The sequence below is a fragment of the Kogia breviceps genome, chromosome 12 (genome assembly GCF_026419965.1).
Source record: "Kogia breviceps isolate mKogBre1 chromosome 12, mKogBre1 haplotype 1, whole genome shotgun sequence".
Classification (NCBI taxonomy): domain Eukaryota; kingdom Metazoa; phylum Chordata; class Mammalia; order Artiodactyla; family Physeteridae; genus Kogia; species Kogia breviceps.
This window is the reverse complement of record NC_081321.1, coordinates 99,868,672-99,893,219: the sequence shown is the minus strand read 5'-3', so window position 1 is coordinate 99,893,219 and position 24,548 is coordinate 99,868,672. Positions and strand designations below refer to the sequence as shown.

The 24,548-nt window shown below is 61.9% G+C and overlaps 1 protein-coding gene across 5 annotated transcripts in view; it reads right to left on the bottom strand.

Moving 5' to 3' along the window:
• The window catches only part of GRAMD4 (GRAM domain containing 4), an 81,562-nt gene that overhangs the window by 50,311 nt on the left and 6,703 nt on the right, over window positions 1-24,548 (bottom strand). The window contains exon 1 of one of the 5 annotated variants that reach the window (XM_067010441.1): window positions 7,631-7,688. The exons of 3 other annotated variants lie outside the window; for them this stretch is intronic. The gene's annotated coding sequence lies outside the window, so the exon portion shown is untranslated. Of the gene's footprint in view, window positions 1-1,463; window positions 1,770-7,630; window positions 7,689-24,548 lie in introns of those variants that run through there. One more of the 5 variants, XM_067010443.1, reaches the window with a different exon arrangement.

The following is a 24,548-nucleotide window of genomic DNA, read 5'->3' as shown; positions in this document are numbered from 1 at the left end:
GCCCAAGCCCTGTCCTGGTCACACAGTCCTCGGCCCCCAACGTCTGCAAGAGGCCCTGGGTCCCTGTGGGACTCTGCACACAGCTGGGCTCACAGCCTGTCCCGCCACGTCCCACCTTTCTGGGCCTCAGCTCCCACCTCTGAAACGGGCTTAACCCCGATCGGGCCGGAGTATCCCGAGAACTTGAGATGACGCGCACCAGCACAGACACTCGGTCTGGGCCCAATAAACAGCACGATGCCGTCCTGCGGGGCGGGCGGGAAGTGGGGTGAGCAGGCTGGGATCCATCAGCTCAGCCCGAACCGCCCCAGGTGGGACAGTTGGGACAGTTTACGGAGAAGCACGGAGGCAGGGAGAAGCACTTCCTGTTTCGGACGGTGCAGGCTCGGAGCCGTTAACTCACAGCCCAGGGTGCCTGCCTGCAGCCCTGCGTACCCGCCCCACCTGCCAAGGGGCCTCCACTCCCCCGGCATCACTGCTCAAGGCAGGAAAGCTTGTGAACAGTGGCGGCCCGTGAGCCCCACGTCAGAATGAGCCAGGGCTCCGCTCTACGAGGACAACTGAGGCTGCAGCGCCTCGGGGGAGGGTCTGCAGGTGCTCCTGGGACAGATGCTTCTCGGGGCTCACGTGGAACACTAACGTGGCCTGATGTGGCCTATAACCCTGACCCTGACCCTGACCCTGACCCTAACCCTGACCCTGACCCTGGTGCAAAAACCACAGGAAACCCACCGTCCCCTGGAGTCCAGGGTAGCCCAGGAGTGGGCAAGGCCACGGGGCTGGAGAAGCCGGTGTCCCTGCTCACGTGGCGCGTATGGGGCACATGGCCGGCCATCTGGAAAGATATCCACGTGAGAAGAGAGAACTTAGGTCCCTAGAGAGAGGCTGACAGTCTACATTAAGAGACTGAAAAAATAAAGACCCAGTCAACCAGACAAAAGTAAATAGACATTTGTTTTAAAGCTGCAATGAGGGGCTTGCCTGGTGGGGCAGTGGTTAAGAATCCGTCTGCCAGTGCAGGAGACACGGATTCGAGCCCTGGTCCGGGAAGATCCCACGTGCCGCGGAGCAACTAAGCCCATGCGCCACAACTACTGAGCCTGCGCTCTAGAGCCTGCGAGCCACAACTACTGAACCTGCGTGCCTAGAGCCCGTGCTCCGCAACGAGAGAAGCCACCGCGATGAGAAGCCCGCGCACCGCAACGAAGAGTAGCCCCCGCTCGCCGCAACTAGAGAAAGCCCGCGCGCAGCAACGAAGACCCAACGCAGTCAAAAATAAAATAATTAAAATAAATAAATTTATTTTAAAAAAACAAAAAGCTGCAGTGAAACAGGGGATACGTGTAGCAAGCCAGGTACATGAGAACTAATATTTTTGTTGTGAGGCAACCTGAACAACTTGGTGAAAATCAGAGGACCTCGGGACACAGACCCACAAACTCCCCGAGCAAGAGGAAAGTTACCCAGTCCTTGTGCAAAAGCCTCCAACTTCACCAAAACGGAAACAAAAGCCAGCGATGTGGCAGAGGCAGCAGTTGCCGGTCTCGAGATCCGTCCCAGGGGCAAATCCAGCGCGTGGAGGGCATCTCGGCAGCACCGCGGCCAGGCCGGCAGCTCTGAGCGCCACGCGGGACGCACAGACGCCCCTGGGAGGCTCGGAGGCGGTGACAAAACGCTGCTGCACCGAGGTCACCGTTACGGACGACTGGCATCTACACAGACCACGGGTGGCACAGGACCCTGCTCGAGGCTTGCGGGTAGCCGTGAAACTCCTCTCCACGCGTCCTTTCCCGTCGCTTTCCTAACTTGAAAACTAAAAGCAGACCGGGCAGGGGAAGTGCAGCCATGTAAATCCTCCTTCCTTCCGTTCTCAGAAGGGCCTGGGGGACCCGTCCTCCCCCGGCGTCGGATGGAAGCGGGCGGAGGGGACGGGCCTGCTTCCCTCCTTGCCGGGTCCCGTCAGGCGGTTCTCCCGTCTGGGGCTCCCCACCCCGCAGGCTGGAGCCGCCTTCCTTCCTGATTCAGCCCGGCAGGCAAATGACGTGGCCGCCCGGGGAAAGGGGACGCAGCGTCTGCCCTGCCACCATCAGGACGCCGCTCACAACCCACGCTGCCCCGGCACCAAGCCCACGCGCCCCCCTGCCCAGCGGGGCCCCTGCTGGCGGCCGCCAGCTCACGCCAACCCGGCTCCTCCTGACAGCCGCTCGCAGCAGCCCTCGGCGAGGGCGGGGGTCCCCGTGGGCCCGCGGGCCCCTGGGGCTCCTGGAGAGGCGAGCAGTTCATGCCAGTGCCCGACGAGGACCGGGCGCCAGGACACCTGGCCGCCCCTCCCAGGCGGGTCCGGGCTGCGAGGGAAGCCCTCCCCGTCACCCCCCCCACCCCACCCCGGGACGACCTCATCTCAGCTACACCGTCCAACCCGGTCACCCCCGACTTCCAGATGAAGATGGAAGACCGACAGGGAGGGATGCTGTCTGTCCACGGACAGCGGGGCCCGGACACCAAGCGCGACCCAGAGCAAAGCTCTCCCCACAAAGCCAGCGTCAGCGGACGCCGTCTCCACAAAGCTCACCCGCACCTTCCGTCCAGGGGCTGCCCTGTGTCCCACTCCCGCCCCAGCCCCCATCCAGCCCTCCCTGGATCCAACCAGCCCCCAACTCCCTGCACACCCCCCGCGCAGTCCCCCCAGACCCGGCCCCTCCACGCGCACCCACAGGCCCCCGGGCAGCTCCCTTCACGCCCACCCCTCAAGGTGGGGCAGCCCCTCAGAGCAGGGCCTGCTGCCCCAGCTCCCCGTACCTCTACGTGGAAGTAGACGCGTTGGCAGACGCTCCCTGTGGCTACTCCAGACCCCTGCTCAGAGCCGCGAGGAGCCTGCAGCCGTGGAGGCAAGCAGACAGAGGGACAGGGCGAGGGGAGCCTCAAGGCAGCGTCCCTGCGCTGCGGGCCCTCGGGACACAGGACTGAGGCCAGCTCTGGCCCCGGGACACAAAGCACGCTGCTCTGGAAACCCGCTGAATGGCTCCTGGACACACAAAGGCCGCAGTGTCTAGGGAACCCTGGACTTGGAAACCACAAAGGACTTTACTTTCCCTCCCAGACCAAGATTTAGAAAGAAGTGGTTCCTGGTCCAGCACTTGCCATCGTCCCAGGTCCCAGCCGACCTCCCGGCTGCACGGGGCTCGCGACCCCCGGCCAAGCTTCCGTCTGCCTTCAGACAGCCAGCTCAGCCTGGCTTCATCCCCTGTTATCCGGTGGCTCTCCTGCTGGTCCCAGGATAAACAACATCCTTTTTCCCACAGGAAGCAACCCTTGTCCTAAAAGTCACAGATGTTGAGCGAGGGCCGGGACTCTCCCTCCACCCCACCCAAGGCCAGTCCCAGCCGGCCACCCGGCCCTCTGCCAGGTCTCTGTTCTCCAAGAAGACAGCCCCAGAGGCCCACAGCCCTGCAGCCAGGCCCTCAGGACCCCGGCATGCACACAGCTCCAGGGCAGCCCGTGGGGCCCCGTGCGGGGCCACCCCGCCCGGGGAGCAGCCTGGGACGCCCGAGACCCAGGAGGCGCGGGTGACCGCCCCCCCCAGTCATGCCGGGCTCAAGATGTTGGCTCACGCCCAGTGACCCACGGGTTCCCCCAAACTCGAGGCCGGTCAGGGAGCCACTGCCCCAACCCCGGATCCAGCCTCAGCAGGACCCCAAACGTTCAGACGCTCTGCTGACTCCACACCCACCGGCCTCCCCGTGAGCTGGACTCCGGGTGACCCACTTGTCTGTGGGGGACAGCTCATCGGTAGCTCGACTCTGCCACACTCAGCTCAGAGCTGGAGCCTCCGCAGGCCCTCCTCCTGGGTGGCACCTGTACCAGCAGCTGCTCGAGTCAAAACCCTGGAAGGAGCCCTTGATCGCGTGATCACTGCACAGCCACCTACGGCAAGCAGGGCCACCCACCCCACCCCACCCCCGCCCGGCCTGCCAGCCAGGCTCCACACCTGTGCTGCTCTGCCCCCGCCCCACCCTCCAGCCCAGCTGGGTCTGGTCCAGGCAGCCACACACCTCACGGAGCCCCTTCTCCAGGTGGCGGGAAACCAGAGTCTGGAGCATCCCGCCGAGACCCCTCCCAGGGCTTCCCCACTGGGCTCCAGCCCTGCTGACCCTCAGGGTCCTCTGGCCATCACATTTTGTTCCTACTGCGGCGCCCGGCACTTCAGGTTCTGGGATGTCCCCAGGCCAGCTCCTCCTCCTCCAAGTCCCCCCCCTCGAATTCTATCAGCCCGTCTGGTTTGGAGTCCTGCAACTTCCGGCGAGCTCCCCGGTTTAGGATCTGTGCCCCCAGCCCCACCGGTTAGCATACATGCCCGAGGGCAGGTGCCGAAGGCGCCCGGTCTGTCTCAGCAGGGCTGGCACACGCTGGCCACTCAGTGACAGAGGGACGCTGCACAAAGGCGGGGCCCCCACGACTGGGCCCTGAGAGCCGGGAGAGCCAGGCACGCGCGGCGCCTGCCTACGTGGAGCCCAGCCACAGAGGCCTCAAAGCAAAGGGCTGTCCGTGGACTTTGCCCTCGAGCCCTCCTGGCGAAGCAGGAAGTCCCTAAATCCGTGAACACGTCCAGAGCTTAAAACTCCAGGGCTTCGACAGCCTGGGGCGTTTCTCCAGGAAGAGGCCTGCATTCTTCAGGGGCTTAACGTCCTACACAGGTCAGGCCAAGACCCGCCCTGTGCCAGGAGTGGAGTTTTCTGCACCGTAACAGGAGAGCTGCCCAGGGTCCTGCTGGCTCCGTGACCCCGCCACAGGCCAGGGTGGCCGCTGGAGCCAGTCAGGAAGAGCAGGAGAGCTGGGAGGGCCCTGCTGAAGCTACCACACCCTCCTCTGGGAGCTGGGACCATGCATGCCCTAGCGACACCCCTGGGCATAGACACACAAACATCTACCATAATCTCAGTGATAAAGATGTGCTGCACGTGTACAAATAGTAATAAAACGTCCAACACTCTTTACTGTAAACTCCACACAGCCAAGGGATGCCCGCAGGATGCTTTCACTCAGTTGTGCGGAAATTCTCCCTCCGGGTCAACCAGGACTACAGCTGACCAACAAGGCAGTTCCGGCCTGAATGTCGGCTGAGGTCCTTGTTTACATGAACAAGACACAACAAAGGTGGGAAAGGAGGGCAGAACCTTATTCGTTTGTCTAGGAGGAGAGATGTCCTTGCTGAAGCAGACGATAGTATTCTAACATACGGGAGGAGGTTTCCTCAACCTTCCTGTGCCTTTGCAGTGAACGCGACGGGACGGACATCACACGCTTAACCTTCACCTGCATATCAGCATTTTCTCCATCACTTTCTTTAGTCTAGACAAGCAACAAAATGAGAAGTGAAGCCCAGATTTGCAGTATCTGCCCGTTTCCATGGTGCAACCACTCCCATCGTGGCTATTTTCAAGCCACCAAAGTGATGTCTGGCAGCGAACGAGCACGTGGGTGGTAAGAGCTGCCCAGGGGCCACGGGCCATAGGATTTCCACCAGGCCCAAGAGATGCCAGTCACCTCAGGATCCTAACCCAGTACTAAAACGTAGTGAAACAGTTCAGAAACGGGCACCTTCGAGCATTTAATATTGATACCTTTGCTTTCCATATAATTTATCTAACTTTACACACTCTCATTTTATTAGCGGCCAGCTCACAAAATTCCTGAAAACTTCACAATCGGCTCATGAGTCGCAGGGCCCCGTGAGCAGCTCTCACGCACCACCGCCCCGATGCCTCCGTCCCAGGCTGTCTCGGCCACACGGGGAGCAGAGCTCAGGAAACATCAGTGCCCCCGCCTGCCCTCTTCCTTCCCCTGCACAGCTCGGGGGCACAGGTCAGAGTGGAAGTCCCTGAGGGAACCGAAGGGGTCAAAGACAGCACTGGGAAGCAGGACCCAGACCACCGCGCCGCGGCAGGCCGGGGCGGGGGGGGGGGGCAGGGTAGGGGGAGTGCACAAAAGAATGTGCTGGACCCAAGCCTCTAGGTGGGGCCCCAAGAGCCCAGGGCCAGCGGCAGGGAGGTCAGGCGGGCACCCTCTCCTCGTGTCCTGCTCATTGACATCCCGGGTCCCCATACGAGACGCCAGGTCTCCCTGGCCTTGGGGACACGGTCCAGGCCATTCCCTGCCACCGGATAACACCCCATTCTCCTGCCTCTGGTTCGGCATCCCCTTCCCGTCCAGCCAGGCTGCTCCCACCCTCAGGGACGTCACCCCTGCTCGGGCCCCATGGCGCCACCGCCTTGGCCGGGGGGCTGGAGGGAAAGGCACCGTCACCTGTCAGGTCGGTTCCAATTGTCCTAGGTGCTGTCGCGTTCAGAGACACCCCTGGGAGCAAGCGGGCTCTGCTGGGCTCCGGACATGAGCTAAGTCACCTGACGGTCTCGAGGCCACGAGCCACAGCGGTCAGGACCCCGGCCGCCTCTGCTGCTGACCCTGCCGGTGTCACGTGACCTCCACGCCCTGGTTTCCTTGGTCACGCAGAGAGGTCAACGGTAGTCCCTGCTCAGAGGGCAGCCGGAGGATGACGTGAAGCGTGTGGGGAAGGACTCAGGGACCGCCCGGCGAGCAGCAGTAACCATGGGGAAAGTCAGACGCCACTCTGCAAAACATCACTGAACGGGGGCTTCCCCGGTGGCGCAGCGGCTGAGAGTCCGCCTGCCGATGCGGGGGACGCGGGTTCGTGCCCCGGTCCGGGAGGATCCCACGTGCCGCGGAGCGGCTGGGCCCGTGAGCCGTGGCCGCTGCGCCTGCGCGTCCGGAGCCTGTGCTCCGCAACGGGAGAGGCCACAACAGTGAGAGGCCCGCGTACCGCAAAAAAAAAAAAAAAAAAAAAAGCACTGAACAAATGTCACCACCCTGCATGACTCTGTCTCCACGGGAACCACTGGCACTTTACTTTCGGGGGTGCCGTGGAAGGGAGGGTAAGAGGCTCTGGGACATGCCAAGACCGCCCCCCGCCCCCAGTCATTACCAGCTTCCGAGGAGGGAGGGACCCAAACCTGGGGTCTGTGGGGACTGCAGACAGTGGGCAACACAGAGCTCAGACTAGAGGCCCTGGGAAGCCAGAGGCCGCCTCAGAGAGGACGCTGCGGCCCGAGCTGTGGCGGGAGCGCGGGTCCACAGGGCGAGAACCACCCTCAGCGTTGAGCTTCCACCCCCCAGGCCTCCCGCGCACCCAGAGCCTGCAGGGCCCCAAATCTCAGGCAAGAGCGACAAGCCCCTCTCCCCACCGCAGGTGTCATGCGTCCCGGTCACAACGCCGAGAGGGAAGCGTTGTTGTTAAACCAACTGACAGATGGGGAAACTGAGGCTCGGGGTAAGAGCCTCATCAGGAGCATAAGCCAACCTCGCTGCACTTCAAGCCTGCGCCTGCCCCAGGCACCCACCCTCCCCAGCACATGCCTCTGTTAATGCATCCATCGTGCTGTATGAGAGCCCACAGGCCCCCCCCCCGCCTAGAGACCGAGTGGGGAGCCCGGCAGACTGGCCGCACAGCCATTTATGTAAACAAAACAAAGCTAGCAGGACAACCCAGAGTTTAGCTTTGTATAAACCCGTGCTGTATAAACAAGCAACATAAACTAAACAGTAGGACACGCACACAAGAACTCATTTCTGGTGGAAGCATTCTTTTTTTTTCAAGTCTCTCCATCACTCTTGGCATCCAGGACTGGGGAAGAGCCAGCCAATGAGACAGCTGGGAGGAAACACCTTCCGGAGCCCCAGTATTCATCATGACTTCCTGCCAGCGCCCTGGCCCAGCTCCTGAAAGCAGAGAGAGGCTCTGGCCCACAGCTGTCTGCAAACAGGCTCTTCTCCAAATGCACCGCAGCCCCAGACTGAACGTGCAGGCTCGGCGAACCCGCTCTGCAAAGGGCCCTGGCGGTGAATGTCTTAGGTGTGGCGGCCACACAGCCTGTCGCAAGCTCTCACTCTGCTGCAGCCATGAAAGAGGTGTGGCTCTGGGCCATTAAGAATAGTTAGGAAAGCAGAGGGAGCAGTGGGCAGGCCACTTTCGAAGTGGGCCGTGGCTGGCTTGTCCCTTTTGCCTCAAGGCGATAAATGCCCAGCAGGACAAGGACTCTCAACTGTGTCCCAGTACTTACTGGAGCCCTAACAGGGGACCGGGCCCTCACTCCGCACTGGGGGTCCCACTTCCAGTGACCTTGCCCCTCTCACGCTCGGGTGCGGGCCGCCGCCTGCGCCGAGGGGCCAGGAGGCCCTCAGGGAGGGAACCCAAGGCGTTGAGAGCCACTCTCTTCTGTCCCAGCTGGGCCATGTGCCGGGGCTTCCCCCGCCCCCCCCCCCCCCGTCTCCCACCCGAGGCCGAGGGGCCGGCCTCCAGCTCTGACTAGCCCACCACCGGAGGCCACCGTCCACACTCAGGTCTCGGGCAGGGCCCCTTGCTCTGCGGCGTGACAAGCAGCACAGTGTACGAGACCTCGGGAAACGAGGGGCTGGCCCCCCCCCCCACCCCCCGCCTGCAGCCCTCTGACCCACACTTCAGTACCAAGCACTGCCCCTCCCCCCGAGGGCTCCCCAACTGCCCCCCACCACTCACGGGCAGGGATGCCGGCCAGCCCCCACCTCAGCGTCCGGGCCCAGCACGCGGCGCGGCAGAGGAGCCGCGGTGAGGGAGGCACATTTTCAAGGACGTCCTGGGTCCTGGGTAAGCCCGGCACCAAAGTAAACCCAGGGGCCTTAAACAGCCCCCCCGCGGAAAAAGGGCCTTAGGGGCACCGCCAAACCACTGGCCTGCGGCAACTGCTTCCTTTTTGGAAACTTGGCCCAGCGGAGGCCGAGGGCTCCCTCCCAGGGCCCCCCCCCCCCCCCGCCCCCAGCTGGACTCACCCGCAGACCAAGCCCCAGGACATTTACGGGCCCACGGGCTGGGGGTGGGGGCTGTCAGGCACATCCGCCACAAAAGGCTTTCTGTGTTTAAAACACCACCCAGCCGCAGAGAAGGTGGAACCCACATTTCCTGCTGAGCTGGCCAAGAAAGGAACACAGCCCCAGGCAGGGCCTGACAGCAGAGGTGCTTGGCTGGCGCCCTCACCTTATGCCTCTGCTATAAAACTCATGTCCAGTGACAAGGAAGAAACATTTAAAAATAAATAAACAGACAGATGGATAGACACACCCTCTGAGTCCTTTTCGCACATGCTGCCCAGCTCAGTCTCACACAGATCTCCCGGCTGGGCTGGCGCAAGGTGGCAGGTGGGCTGTGCTGGCACGAGACAAGCTGGGTCTACGCGCTCCACAGGCACCTCACGCAGGGGGCGGGGGTCTGCCCATCCGGCGGGGATTAGGAACAGAGAGTGGTAAGCGGGCAGTGAAAGCCTCGCGGGCTGGAGCAGAGGCATCCAGGAGTAACAGCAAGGACGGATCTGCTTGAGCTTTCGATGAGCACCTACTATGCACCAGCTGCGGTCGGTACCAGGATGCAGGGGAGGCTGCTCTCGGGAGGTGACGGCCAGTCCTCGGGCTGACAGCACCAGAGGCCACCGTGGGCTGCAGAGGAAGGCACCCTGGACAGAGCGCCTATGCCGGAACAAGCCAGAAGGAAACGGCGGGGACGGGCGGGGGCAGACAGGGCACTCGGGTTCATGTGGGGTCACGGCATGGGACAGCAGGGGAGAGAGGGTGGCCTGATTGGGCCAGCAGGTGTGGACCCAGGCAGGGCGCGAATGCACCAGTGGGAGGGGCGAGGGCAGAGATCGCCCAGGATGACCCACCTCACTCTTTACTAACAGCCACGCTTTGTGCAGAAGCAGCACACACTTGATGCTCCCGGGCCTCGCCTCATTTAACCCTCCCTCACCAGCCCCCAGGACCCCGGCCCCTCCACGCCTTGTTTCTGGGCCTGGCACGTACCAAGAACTTAATAAACATGAGCTGCTGCTCTTACGGGGCCTCCCCCTTTTTAATAAGAGGAAAGTGAGGTTCAGAGAGGGAGGTCACAGCTACTAGAGGTGGAAGGTGGGGTCCAGGGTCTCGTCCCTCCCGCCCGCCGGGTCCTGCACAGGGACCTGCTCGCGGGACCAGGGAGCCAGGCGCTTGGAGGTCCGGCCTGGTCAGCAAGCAGAGCTGGGGTTCACCGTATCCTCAGCAAACACGCCGGCCTGATTTTCGGCACGCATGACCAGAAGCAGAAACCACAGCCATGGCGACTACAGAAAATAGCACAGCAGTTCCTCAAAAAATTAAAAACAGGACTACCACATGATGCAGCAATTCCAAAAGAACTGAAAGCCGGGACTCAAACAGATATCAGTACACCCATGTTCACAGCAGCACAACAGCCAAAACAAGGAAGTAACCCAAGTGTCCAACAACCAGTGAATGGATAAACAAAGTGTGGTCTCTACATAAGGGGGATATTATTCAGCCTTAAAAAGAAAGGAAGGGCTTCCCTGGTGGCGCAGCGGTTGAGAGTCCGCCTGCCGATGCGGGGGACGCGGGTTCGTGCCCCGGTCCGGGAGGATCCCACGTGCCGCGGAGCGGCTGGGCCCGTGAGCCGTGACCGCTGAGCCTGCGCGTCTGGAGCCTGTGCTCCGCAACGGGAGAGGCCACAGCAGTGAGAGGCCTGCGTACCGGGAAAAAAAAAAAAAAAAAAATTTAAGGTAAAAAAAATAAGGAGGGTTTCAAATAAAACAGAAAAAAAAAAAAAAAAAAACTTTAAAAAACGCCCTCACTCTCCACTGCAGGGACATCTCTCCTGGTTCTCAGAGTGTGGTCCAGGAGCCCTGGGGGTCCCCAAGACCCTCTCAGGGGGCCCAGGAAGTCAGATCTACTTAACAGCAATCCTCAGACGTCGTCTGCTTTCCGCACTTGCCCCCTTGAGGCCCCGCCGGCTACGGGGGTGATGGCAGACACCCAGAGAACCCAGCTGTCTTTGATTAACCAGACCCTGCCAAGGCCTGCAAAACCACCAGTGCCCCCTTCACCACTCATTTCCCCTCTTGGGGAAAAATTGTGATTTTTTTTAAAAACAAAAATATGCTCTTTACGTTAGCGTGTAATGGGTTTACAGTTGGCAGTTTTCTATAAATAAATATTTGTGAATTCTTAGTTTTAATTTCTCACAGAGGAAAGAGCAATGGCTACATACCAAACAGGCTTCCTGATGACTTTGCTGTAACTCACGATCAAAGGGGTTGCGAGACCAGAACCTGAGAAGCCCCGGCCTGTTCCAGCGCTTCGGGGAAGAGATGCGGGGATGCGCTCGGACACCATGCCCTGAGGGCGCCCCCGCCAGCCCCCTGCTCCCCACCACCCGAGCCCTGGCCTTGGGCAGCTGCAGCGGGGCCCCGGCAGGGGGCTGTGTCCACAGGCACGACCCCAGACCCTGGGTGAGGGGAGAGGCAGAGGGCTAGCCACGGGCGTGCGGCAGGCTGGACAGCAGGCCTGGCCTGGCACCTACTCCCAGCCGCGGTCCCCAGCGTGCGGTGCAGGGCAGCCCAGGGCTCCCACGCGCACCACGCCCCGGCCCGGCCTCCTCAGTGGAGGTGGAGGGCCGTGGACTGGAGGCCCAGCACCAGGAGAGGGCACAGCCGATGGGGGTGTGAGGGCCCGAGCCATCCTGCCCTTGGCGGAGACCCTCACGGTGACCTGACACCCTGCCGCTAGGAGAACAGGAGGAGACCGCCAGCGCTCAGGTGACACCCGTGGGAAGGGTTACAAGCCGTTGGCAGCGTTCTCGAGATCACGGGCACTGCCGGCGTGGAGAAATCAAGGTGTAAAATAGTCCATTTCCAAAACAGATGCTCTGGAAAGAATAATTTTGTGGCCAAAGGGCTCCTCTCTCCGCAGGACCCCGTGACAAATCGTTCTGTAAAGAGAAAGCTGTGCTCGTGCTGGTGCCTTAAAGGTAAAATGAGATTTGCAATCATCCACTTTATTGGCTATTCCATGGGAAGAAAGCACCGCTGGTAGCAAGATGCACCGGGGATTCTCCTGAGTCAGGCTCAAGAGGAGGTCCCCATGTGGGGAGAGCCTTCGGACAGTCACTTGTCTACAAAGGTAATTAAAGCAAAGCGTGCACTTGCTTCGGGAGAACAGTCGTGGCAGAATCCATCAGCCTGTGTGGCTACGATGCTTTAGGCGGCTGATCTGTGCAAACGTTTTAATCCCCATGTTCCAGAGAACTAAGCAAATACGTGAAGTGCAGGTTACAGCACTAGGTGACATTAACTCTTAAAAAAAAAAAAGAATGACCCCAAGCACAACCATGAAAATAACGGCTCACGGTCTGAAAAGCCAAATGGCCTTCGGAGTCCTACATAATTAACGATGCAACTACCAACGCACAGCCCCGCCTGCTGCCCCGGGTCCCAACAACCTACTCCCTGTGTGCTAGGGACCCGCTCCGTCTCCGGACGTCCCCAGCGGACCCCACCCCTCCGCCGGCCCCATCCCCGCTGCCCGTCACAGTTCCCGGGACCCTCTTCCTGTCCAACAGGCCCACCACCCCCGGGGGCTGCAGAGCACTGGGCCGCCGGCGCCCCCCACCCCCTAGCTCACAGCAGACCCTCCCCACTGGCCTTCAGGTGAGAGCGGTCTCACCTTCCCTGGACACACCTCCCTGGGCTCAGGCCTCTGGCCCAGTCACTCCTCTCCTTTCAGTCCGGGCCTGGAATAGCCCACACAGCTGATAAGGACACGGCCCACACAAAGCCTGCTCAGTCCTCGCCACCTATGCTGGCCAGGGAGGGGGAGGGAGGGGGGGAGGGGAGGGGGGAGGGAAGGGGAGTGGGAGAGGGGAGGGAATGGGGAGGGGGAGAGGGGAGGGGGAGGGGAGGGGGAGGGGAGGGGAGGGAGGGAGGGGGAGGGGAGGGAGGCAGGGGGAGGGGAGGGAGGCAGGGGGAGGGGAGGGGAGGGAGGGAGGGGGAGGGGAGGGAGGGAGGGGGAGGGGAGGGAGGGAGGGAGGGGGAGGGGAGGGGAGGGAGGGAGGGGGAGGGGAGGGAGGGAGGGGGAGGGGGAGGGGAGGGAGGGGGAGGGGGAGGGGAGGGAGGGAGGGAGGGAGGGGGAGGGGAGGGAGGGAGGGAGGGAGGGGGAGGGGAGGGAGGGAGGGGGAGGGGAGGGAGGGAGGGGGAGGGGAGGGGAGGGAGGGAGGGGGAGGGGAGGGAGGGAGGGGGAGGGGAGGGAGGGAGGGGGAGGGGAGGGGAGGGAGGGAGGGAGGGGGAGGGGGAGGTCCTGTTTCTGACATCAGGTATTCCTGCCCCTCAGAGGAGCTCAGTGCTGTGCTGCTCCCCCCACCCCCGGGGGACCACAGGGTCTCCCCAGCCACCCCTTCCCACCTCCTCCCACCTTACAGTTGAGGGTGTGGCCTTCTGGACAGGCTCCTCCCCCAGGCTGTCCCCCTGCAGCTCAGCTAACCAGAACCCCACCACCTGCCCGTCCCCCCCAGCAGCCTGAATCCAGCCTCATCAAAGCATAGCAAATCAGACCCAAACCAGCATTTCATCTTAAGAAGGGGGGGCGGGGAGGCTTCCCTGGTGGTGCAGTGGTTAAGAATCCACCTGCCAATGCAGGGGTCACGGGTTCGAGCCCTGGTCCGGGAAGATCCCACAGGCCGCAGAGCAACTAAGCCCGTGCGCCACAACTACTGAACCTGCGCTCTACAGCCTGTGAGCCATAACTACTGAGCCCACATGCCACAACTACTGAGCCCATGCACCTAGAGCCTGTGCTCCAGAACAGAAGCCACTGCAATGAGAAGCCCACGCACCGCAAAGAAGAGTAGCCCCCTCTCATGGCAACTAGAGAAAGCCCGCGCACAGCAACGAAGACCCAATGCAGCCAAAATTAAATATATTAACAACAAAAAAAAGAATGGGGGAGGAACACCTACAGGGAGGGTCTCCTGTCAGGATGCACTGCAGACAAGGTTCTATTCCTTGTTTGATTAGAATAGTCAGGCAACAAAAACCACTGAGCAAGATAAAGACCCCTCCCACACCCACATCCCTGGTCTCCACTTACCAGGGCAGAAGAGAACCAAGCATCTCGCTAGAATTTTCATCAAAGTCTGACCATAAAAACAGTCACTGCCAAACCCTTAATGAACTCAAAACCATAACTCATCAGAAGTACCACTTTCCACTGCATCCGAAAAACAAGCTGTGAAATCAGATAAAATGGATAAAAACCTACATTTCATATAAACTTGCCCCCAGGACAATAACCTGCAAATAAAGCTGTACTTGTTTTCATCCTCATTAAAAGCCTGCCAGGAACCACCTGAAACCCCGGGAGCTCACCCAGTGGGGCTGCTCCAGATGGAAGCACGAGCCCAGCTCAGCACATCACCCCACTCCCACACGCGGCGGAGGCTCCGGATCACTCCTCTTTGGGAAAACCCAACATCCCACGGACACAAACCCTCACAGAGCTTTGCCCGCGCAGGTGTCCTGCCAGGATCAGCACGCCAAGAACATCAAAGGAACCCTCTCCGGTCTGCTCGCCTGCTGGAGCCCCTCCTGGTCCGCAGCCAAGGGGCCCCAGGGTCTGGCCCTGGATTCCCAGGGTGGGGCAGGACCTTTCCCAAGCAGACGTGCAGACCTGGCGAAACGAGACAAACAGGTTGGCAACGCCGAGAAGGGTGGTTTCCAGTCCCACAACGGGAAGGTACCTGAGCCCATCCCGCAGCATGAGGAGGCCTCAGTGACAGTGGAAAAGGCCCGGAGATGACAAAGCAATGCCGCCCATGGGGCCTAACCTCCCGATTCCAAAAAGGAACAAAAGCCCATCAACTGGTTCAGCCGAGAAGTGAGGGAGAAGCCGGAAGCCCCTGCCGAGCACAGCCCCCCCCCACGGCCCCAGGAGGCCGGGCTGCACCCCCAAAGGACAGGGGTGAGGCTCCCTCGGTTACCACACATGTGCTGTGGCGGGTGGCCCGTGACCCTGCAGGAAGGGCCGCCCTGACGTCTGTCACCCCATCACACTCACACCTGTGCAGGCCGGCAGCTCTGGCCGCATCACGGCGATGTAACAGGCGAGGCTCCACGCCTGTGTCTCTTCCCAGGGAGCTGGGCCGGGCCCCCCGCAGCCTCCTGGCCAGGCCAGGGAGAAGCGGCGGAGGGGAAAATGCAGCTACCCGGCCCCCGAGCTCCCCTCAGAGCGCTGGACCTGCGCACACAGGATCCCCACCAACTCCACAGAGGGCCTTTCCCTCAAGTCCATCCACCTGGCACTTTGGCTCAGCACAAAGGGCACGGGAGTGGCCGCCATCCTTCCCCATCCTTCCCCACGGTGAGGCCCCTAGGCTATCGCTCCTACCCCCCCCCCACCCCACGAGCTCGAAAAGGGGGCAGAGGATTTAATGGCTGCTGGCTGTGGACAAGTGGCCAATCACCCCTCACCCCCATCGGGCAGGGCGGCGCCTGCCCGGGCAGTGCGGGCTGGGGGTTCTCTGTGCACAGGGGCAGGGGACCCCCGATGGCACAGGGGACAGTCAGTCAGAAGAGCTGCTCCCCTGGCGGCGACTGCCTGGGTGGCTCGGGCTGGGGGTGGACACAGGGCCGGGGGCGGGAAGAGGGGCCTCCACGGCCGTGCCAGCGGCTGAGCCTCGGCTGAGCCTCCTGACGGGAGCTGGTCTTCCTCTCAGGTTCCCCACTCTGGGACCCCACCACCTCCCTTCCCAGGAAGGCAGGCAGCACCGACCAGCCCCGCCACAAGATGAGCATCTGTGGTGGGAAACCCTTCACTAAAGGCAGGTCCACAGCCCAGGACACCGGAGTCAGAGGAGACCCCCCCCCCCGCAAAAGCAACCACACGAAAGCCCTGTCCCGGTGGCCGGTCCCCCAGATCGCCACTCACGCTGTCCTGGAACCCTCTCTGCCCCGTCCCGCACCTTCCCCTGACACTTGCAAACTCGCCCTCTGCACCTGCTGCCTCAGTCCCCAGGTGCGGGCAACACACCTGCGAATGCATCTCTGGGCTGAAGGGCACGTCCCTCTGCGCCTGCTTTGCGGGCCCCACCGGGCGGGGGCGAGGACGCGCTTCCCTGGACGCTCTGCCTCTTGGCGGCCCCCCAGGCCCCCGTGACACCCCAACGCGGCCAGGTGTGCAGGGCCCCCAACCTTGCCCTCCTCTCCCAGGACCAGAGCAGCCCCAGCCTCTACCACCAGCCCTGACCTCCTCCCCAGGCCATTTCTACACCTGAAGCCTCTGGAAACACCTGCCCTCCCTGGGCTGATTCCCCAGAGGTTCCTCACCACCCCCAGGGAGGCTCTACCTTCAAGAGGCCGGGAGCCTCCCCACTCACCACCCCCCCACTCTCCTCTGGCTGCTTCTGGCCTCTCCCCTACACCCCACACGTGCCTGAACACACCTGGCCCCTCGTGTGCTTCCACACCTGCGCCGGCCTACAATGCTCTTTATATCATCGTCCCCCCGCTCCGCCCAGACCACGTCCACCAGCCCTTCAAGATGCAATCAGAAGGAGAGGGGCAGACCCCAGGGTTGAAGCAGCAGCAGTGCTGAGACAGTGGGGTGTCGGCCCGAGGAAGGCACACGAGCAAACGAGGGAGCTGAGGCCGGTGATCGCGGGCACGGAGGCTAGGGGCACACGGCTGAGTTCTCGGGCTCAGTGACGGGGGTGATCGGCACGGCCCCAGCTTGTGCTTCGGTGGTGAACTCGACGGTGTCTGTCACATGAAAAATAACTAAACAGGGCTTCCCCGGTGGCGCAGCGGTTAAGAATCCGCCTGCCAGTGCAGGGGACACGGGTTCGAGCCCTGGTCCGGGAAGATGCCACGTGCCGCGGAGCCTGAGGTTGAGGGGAGAAAGAGCTGGCGGGTGGAAATCCAGTCACGGCTCCTCCGCTTCAAGTCAGAATTCATGGGGACGTTTTAAACATTTGTTCCAAAAGATTGACCTTCTGCTCTTGGTGACGAGAAAGGGTCTGCAAATCAGTCAACAAGGTTTCCAGGTTTCTTCGGCAGAAACAGTATTTTCAAGCACTGAGAACAGTGAAGATAAAATCAGTTCCTTTATGTTTTTTTTGTTCCAATGATTTCTTTTTTAAAAACCTACATGGAGAGAGTTCTAATTTAGGTTATGTTGGTGCACAAAAATAATCCCAGAGTAGGGTTTATATCTTCTAATTATACAGAATTTAGGACAAAATATTCACGCAAGTGATTCTGAAATACTTTATAATGATAAATAGGTCATAATAGGCTCTTTATTGCCAAGAGTTTTAAACTCAGCCCAGCAGGGCCAGCCTCTGTATGCAGAACCAGTGACAGGCAGGAGGCCAGCGGCACCCTCCGTGGTGCCGGCCACATCCTGGGAGAGCGGGCCTCAGGCCGGCTGAGAACCTGACGCCGGCTTGTAAAAGCCAGTGGACGGGGTGGTCCCCATAAGCATAAGCGGTGGAATGCAGACACTCTGAGGATGGAAGCCTGCTTTGAACTCAGAGTCTCCTGCTGGTGTAGGACGGTGCAGTTCCTCCCTGGTCCCATCCGATCCGATCCGATCCAAGCGAAGGGTGAAAACATTCAGGAGAGAAACCGAACCCAGCCCGTCCTCAGCTGTGAGTGACCGAGTTAGTGTGAGGCTGGGGCTCAGCACCCTCACTAGACGCAGGGCAAACAACTCACTTCACTATTTTTAATCACACAATTAGAGACGAATGGTCAAGCCGGGTGTGTGTGTGTGCGTGTGCGTGTGCGTGTGCGCTGGGCCTCCGGGGACAGGCATTAGCAGGCTCCCCTCAAACACGCCCCGATGCCTTAGGCCAAGCGCCGGGCACACGGGCACGAGTGAGACGGTCCCTGTCGGCCCTCACGGAGCCCACAGTTACACTGTCCGGTCGATGCCAATGGACCCCCCCCCATCCCTCCGTGGCCGTGGCTGACTAGGCGGCAGGGGCCGGCGGGGGGAGGGAACTCGGGACTCGTGGGGGACCTAACCAGGGACGTCAGCCTGGGCCCTGCTTAGCTGTGGTAAACGTGGAGTCAAACCACAGTCCACTTGCTGATGCAGCAGCAGTTAAGTCCTGAATCGGAGAAGGCAGGAGGAAAAGGGATCTCACAGCCACGATGGCCCTGGGTGAGGGAGGACATGCCAGGGAAGCAGAGTCACCTGCCCGGGCCCGTCAGCTCCGGGCACCCGGCTCCCGTTCCAGGCCCCTGCCTTCTCCAGCCGCTTTTCTGAATTGGAAGCCTTGCGGGACTTCCCCCGGCGATCCGGCAATCCGGTGGTTAAGACTCCGCGCTTCCACTGCAGGGGGCACGGGTTCGATCCCTGGTCGGGGAGCTAAGATCCCGCGTGCCACGCGCAGCACGGCCAAAGAGTAGACAAATATAAATAAATAAACCGGAAGCCTCGCCACCGTCCTCAGCTGTCCTCGCACGGAGGCTGCAGGCGCGCCCTCCCCACCTCTCCCGCCCCTCCGCCCCGGGTCCAGGCCTCTCCCCAGCAGCCGGCCCGCGCTCGCTTCTCCCCCCCCCCCACCAAGCTGCCTGAGCCGGGCCAGTCCTGAGCAACGGTGACCGGCACCTGCAGCAACAACCCCGGGCCTGGGTCACATGCACAGTGACAATGAAGTCCCAGCCCCCCAGGGTCACCTCCCCTGGGGGTTAAGGGGTCCCCCCCGCCAGCGCCTTCTCGGCTCTCGGGAGGCGCCCTGCAGCTCCTGGAGAGACACACACATGGCAGACACAAAGGCATGGGACAGGCCCCCCCAGGACAGGGCGGGGGATGGTCCCTGTGGGCCCCGAGAGCTGCGTGGGCCAGACTCTCTGCTCAGTCCCGCCTGCCCTGGGAAGGAACCAAGGGCCCGAGGTCTGTGCAGGCCACCAAGGGTGGTGGAGACACCTCAAGGCCCTGCTGACTGTCAGTGGCTCAGCTACCCAGGCCACAGTAAGGTGGGCGATGGTGGCCTTGGGAGTCACCCAGCCTCGCTGGCCCAGGCCTGCCCTCAAGGAGCTCAGGGTCTAGCGCGGGAGACCCCATCCCCACACGTGACACGCCAGGCGGCGGGGCCAGGTGAGGGGCTCAGGGAGGTCTGGCATGTGCAACCATAGAACCCGGGTGCTGAGAGAACGGCCTCCCTGAGGGGTGTGGGAGGTGGTGAGGCCCTCGGGCACCCATATGGAGGGGGTGGGCCACCCAGAGCCCTGAGGAGTGGGCCTGGCGCAAAGGGTTAAGGGTCCACGTGAGGCCCACAGGTGCGTATCAGGGAGGGCAGCTTTGACCTCTGAGAACACTTAAACAAACCCGACGAGAGGGCAGGCGGGCCATGGACAAGGGCGTGGGCCCTGCAAGCAGCGAGCTGCCAGCCACTTTCTTACCGGGTCCCCCCACCCCCCGACTCCCACTTACTCATCTGCAAAGTGGGGACAAGGCGGCCCTTTCCGGGGTGGCAGCCACCCACGTCCATCCCCTGGCACCCAGAGGTGTCCAGATGGCAGCAACCGGGCTCATCGTCCCCCCGGGGCACCCTCAGACAGCCCCGCCATGTCCCCCAACCGGCCCAGTCCCAGCACACGGTCCCTGTGGACCACGTGAGGCAGGGTCCCCGACATCCAGGGCTTTCCTCCCGTCCTCATCCCGGCGCATCTCGAGATGGCCAATTCTGCAAACGCAGAGGCGGCCACATCAGGTGGGAGGCCGTTGCAGAGCTTAGACGGGGGCTGGCGAGAGGCCGGGTGTCTCCTTTTCCTGCTTCCAGCCCGCCCGCCCACAGACAGCAGCACAAACCCCAGCCTGCAGAGAACCTGTCAGGCTGGCCGCGGGACCTCAGCCTCCCTTCCTGACGCTGCCGGCGCCACTTCCCCCCAGGTGTCCTGCTCCTCACCTGCGGTCACGAGGATCCCAGCCCCCACGCCCTCCTTCCGCCCTCCCCACCTGCCAGCAGATGAGGGTCGCAGGGGCACGTGTCCCGGGGGCCCGCCCACCCTGGGAGTCACAAGCCTAGATGTCCAGCTTATAATGTGATAGTGCACCGCCTTGCCCCCGCCACAGGCACTGGCCCCCTCCCCCCAGGCCCTCCCAGGAGGGACACGGGCTGCCAGGGCGGAGCAGCAGGGACAGGCTGGCTCCTCCAGCCCTGCCTTCCCTCCTGTCTATGGGCCAGCAGCTCCGCCCGCCCTCCCGCCCTCGTGCCCAGGGCTTTCTGCCTGCTGACTCATATTTCACTTCCTCTCCCCCAAATGTGCTCAGCAGCAGAGAAGTCACACATCTGCAGCCTCCACCGCTGGGCAGGCAGGGCACTCAGGAGCAGGATGACGGCCAGTGAGCCTCCCTTCTTTAAATTCGACTTCCAGGTCCAGCTTCCTTGGGTCCGGGTTGCCACCCCTCCCCTCCAGACCTACCCGCCCCGCCCCCCGCCCTCCACTCTCAGGGGCTGACGTATCCACACATCCCCCGGCTTTCTTAAGCAGTGGCTGTGGAACAAAACACCGCTTTCCCTCCTGATCCAGGATGGGCTCAGCATGCTTGCGACGGGCTCGCCCGACAGGACAGGGCCGGGCAGGGCCGGGCAGGGCCGGGGGGCACGCCACCGCTGACCACCCCCCACGGGCAGCTTCGGCCACAGGTACTCAGGGAGGCCTCCTGTCCAGCCCACCTGTCTCGTTCCTGACCTTCCTCTCTGGATGGACTAGGGAAAGGGCTGCAGACACCAGCCCCGGGACACCTAACCTGGACGCTGAAGCCAGCACAGGACCCCAAGGACATGCCCGGGGGGTCTGGGAGGAGCGCACAGCGAGGCTCAGCCTGCAGCGTCACTCGGGGCAGCTCCGCCTCTGGAACACGGCACCTGCGAGACGATTCACACACCTCACCGGCTTCTCGGCAGTGGCTGGAAGATGAGCCGTTCAGCGGCGGCGTGTGGACCGTGTGGCCACCCCGTGGGCGGGGCGTTACGATCCGGTCCTTCTAAGAGGGAGATTCTGGAGATCTTGAGGGTTTGTGTGTTTTCTCAACGACTCAGGTTGCTTCGGAGTTTTAAATGCCAAACTCCCGCCCAAGGCCACCACTGACACGCGTCTTTCTGGCTCTGCCCCCACCCCCCCGCCCCCGGGAGCCGTCTAGGCCGCAGCGCTCCCCACTCCCTGCCCCCCGGGCCATCACTGGTCAGACGGGGCTCAGCCCAGCAGTGCAGCACGGCCACCCACGCCACGGAGACGCTGCCCCAGATGGTACCCGTGGCCCCACAGGTGACCCCCGTCACCCTGGAGCTCTGCAACCAGAGACGGGGAAACTCATCTCCAGGCAAGCATCTCCCAGCAGCTGTCTGCGGCTGTCACAGGGGACCCAGCAGACCCTCAAATATCAACCCAGAAAGCAGGAGGGACGGCTGTGGCACAGCAAGGACCTGGGGTAGGGGGCACCCAGTGAGGGGGGCGGCAGGGCGCGCAAGGAGACCCGGCCGGCAGGTGGCCTCCAACAGGGCAGGTGAGCCTCACTCCCAGGAAGGCCCGCCCACCGAGCCCCTGGCCAACCCCACCCCACCCCCACCCCCCGCTTCCTTAGGGCTCCCCTCAGAGGACCAGGGGAGACGGGGAACCACCTCGGTGAGGCCCCAGCCCCACAGCAGGGAGATGAGGGCTTTCAGGATGCTCAGCCGAAAGCCTGAGCTGGAGGCGGGACAGACAGCCATGTGTCCCACGGCTCCCCCAGCGTGGCCCGGAGCCCAGTCCTGCCCCAGCACAGGTGTGGCCACGTGCCAGCTGGGCCTCCAGGAGTCTTGGACAGGAGATGGCCTTTGATAAACTGAGCCCACGCCAGCCCCAGCCGGTCCCAGGGAGGGCGGCACGGTGACCCACACGTGTAGACAGTACCGTGTGAGCGGAACCTCCCCACGAGGGTAGACGGCAGTGTACACGGCACCTCCTCACATGCACAGCGGCGGTGCGGTCGGCGCGGCAGCCCTCGCCGCTGTTCCGTCACCTGTGGGCCGCTCAAAGCGACAGCCAGCGTGGGCGCCACCCTCAGAAACCCGGAACCTGGCCCACGACACACGGCACACGGGAACCCAGGCGCTGGACCAGCCGCTGAGGCCCAGCCTGTGTCCCGTCCACTGACACACACCCCCCCATTTTACCTCAAAAGGGCACAACCGCGGTTCCAGGCGTCTTCCAAGCCCGCCCAGGTGGCTGCCCCTTTCCTCCGCGGCACGGACCCCGCAAAGCCCCGCCCGTGGCTTCTCTCAGGTCTCCTCGGCCCTGGGTCCAGGGTGCCCACCCCTGCCCACCAACTCGGCCCTAAAACGGTGGGCACCCTGCTGCCTCTCCCTGTCCCACCTGCTCCGAAGCCTCCAGCTGAAGCCCTCGCCCCACCCCAGACCCCACACACATGCGGACGGAAACAGGAGCCGGTACGGGGCCCCCGAGTGAAGCAGAGTAGAACTCGCCCAGTTTTCTCCTTTCCGGAAGGGAGCCCGGCCTCAGTGCTCCACCCCTGCTCTACAGAACCACGGGCGGAGGCTGCCCCTCCCCGCTGCAGTGCGAGTTCCCAGGTCACGGGGAACTCAGAGGCCAGGATCTGAGTCAGAGACGCGTCTGAGCTCCAAAGGGTCCCGCCGTGGCCTTCCTCCGCCTGCCGCCGAGGCCGGGCCGCCAGGGTGGGTTCCAAGCCAGCCCCGCTTTCAAATTTCAAAGGGATGCCACATCTGCGCCCATCCCCACAGGCCTGGGGTGACCAGGCACAGCAAGGAGCCCCCCAGTTCTCTTTTTCCCTCCTTGCAGGTCACAGGCCTTCTCGGGGAGGCGCCCCCCCCCCCCCCAGCCTCTGCAGGGCCCGTGCAGAGAACACCCATCGGCGCCCGTTCCAACAGCACAGCAAGGACCCAGGGGATCGAGAAGGAGCCACACGCGCACACAGCGCTCTGGCCCACGAAGCCGCTTCCCAGGGGGCGGGGGTAATAGCCTGATCCCGCTCTGCAGCTACATGGCAACCGAACGATCAAGCAAGCGACGGCAAACGGGGGGGAGCCCAGTTTCCCGCTGCTGGAACGGAAGCTGGTCAGAGAGGGACGCGGGATCCACACGGTGGCGACGACCGTACCTCGAGGATGAGCTCACATCCCTCTTGATCTTGATCTTGATACTTAAGGTATCAGCACAGCCGGCGACCCACAGACGTGCTTACGGACGGGTGCGTATCCGCAGCGCGCGCACGCCTGCTCTGCCAGCAGACAGGGCCCAGGGCAACGAGACCCCAGCAGCCACGAGCACACCCAGCGCCCAGACCTTGGTTTCTAAAACCCTACTCCAGTCAAAGGAACCAGGCTCCTGGGAGAACTGGCCGGTTCCAGGCCTGGGAGCACCCGCAGTGCCAGGAATCGAGGATGTGTCCGCATCACCCCACATGACGGGGGCACGTCAACTGAACGAGCTCCCAGCGGCCAAGGCTGGAACAATCTGACCAACGAAACAGGTAAAGTGGAACTGCACCGTAACTCAGCGTATACAATAAGGAGGCGGGAATCCACACGGACGTAAAAAAAAAATGATTGAATAAATTGGGAGATGGGGGAGATGAGGCAAGTCTCCCATTCAGAAGATTCCAAATCGTTTACAGGCACTCCACCCTCAAACCCCTTACGTGTGGGCTGCACGTCCTGACGTCCTTCCAAGGAGGACAGCACGGACAGACGGAAAAGAGCACGTTTACATCAGCCAGACGACCTCGGCCAACACCGCAGGGATCGGTGCCCTGACGGGAGGCGACGGGGGCTCTTCACCTCTGTGATCTTCCTCCCCAAATCCACGAGCCCAGTCTAACCCGGAGAGGAACGTCCCAATTCCAACAGGGCGTTTCCAACTGTCCAAATTCCAGTGGAGAGGGATCTACAACGTCCCTAATACTCCTCCAGACTATCAAGTCATCAAAAACAAAAAAAGTCTGAGAAACTGTCCCAGCCCAGAGGAGCCGAAGGAGACATGACAACTAAATGTAGTATGGTGTCCTGGGGTAGAAAAAAAGGACATGAGGTGAAAACTAAGGAAATCTGAATAAACTACAGACTTCAGTTAATAATGATCAATATTGGTGCGTTAATTAATTATAACAATGTTCCACACTAAAGTAAAATGGTAGTAATAAGAGAAACCGTGGGGAGGGACAGATGTATGGGAATTCTGTGTTCTCTTTGTAACGTTTCTGTAAATCTAAAACTGTCCTAAAAAGTACAGTCTATTATTAGGAAAAAAAAAAAAAAAAAGGAAAACAAAACCAAAATCCCAGCCTGCCACCCAGTGTCGGGCGGGGCAGGCAGGTATGGCAGAGGTGGGGCCGGCTGGGCTCAGCTCACTCAGCAGCTCTGCCTGAACATCCAGGATACCCAGAGCCAGATCCGGGCCTGCCCTTGAGGTGATCCAGAGGACACAGACAGTACAGTTTCAAAGTCAAGTGATCACACAATAACAGAAGGATAATCAAGGAAGAGAAATAGTGGGGCAGCCAGTAAGAGAGCCCCATGGGACTCAATGCCTCACAAACACGCCACCCATTCCCATCTGCAACCATTCACCCCCCGACGCTGTCTCCAATGAGGCCAGCCA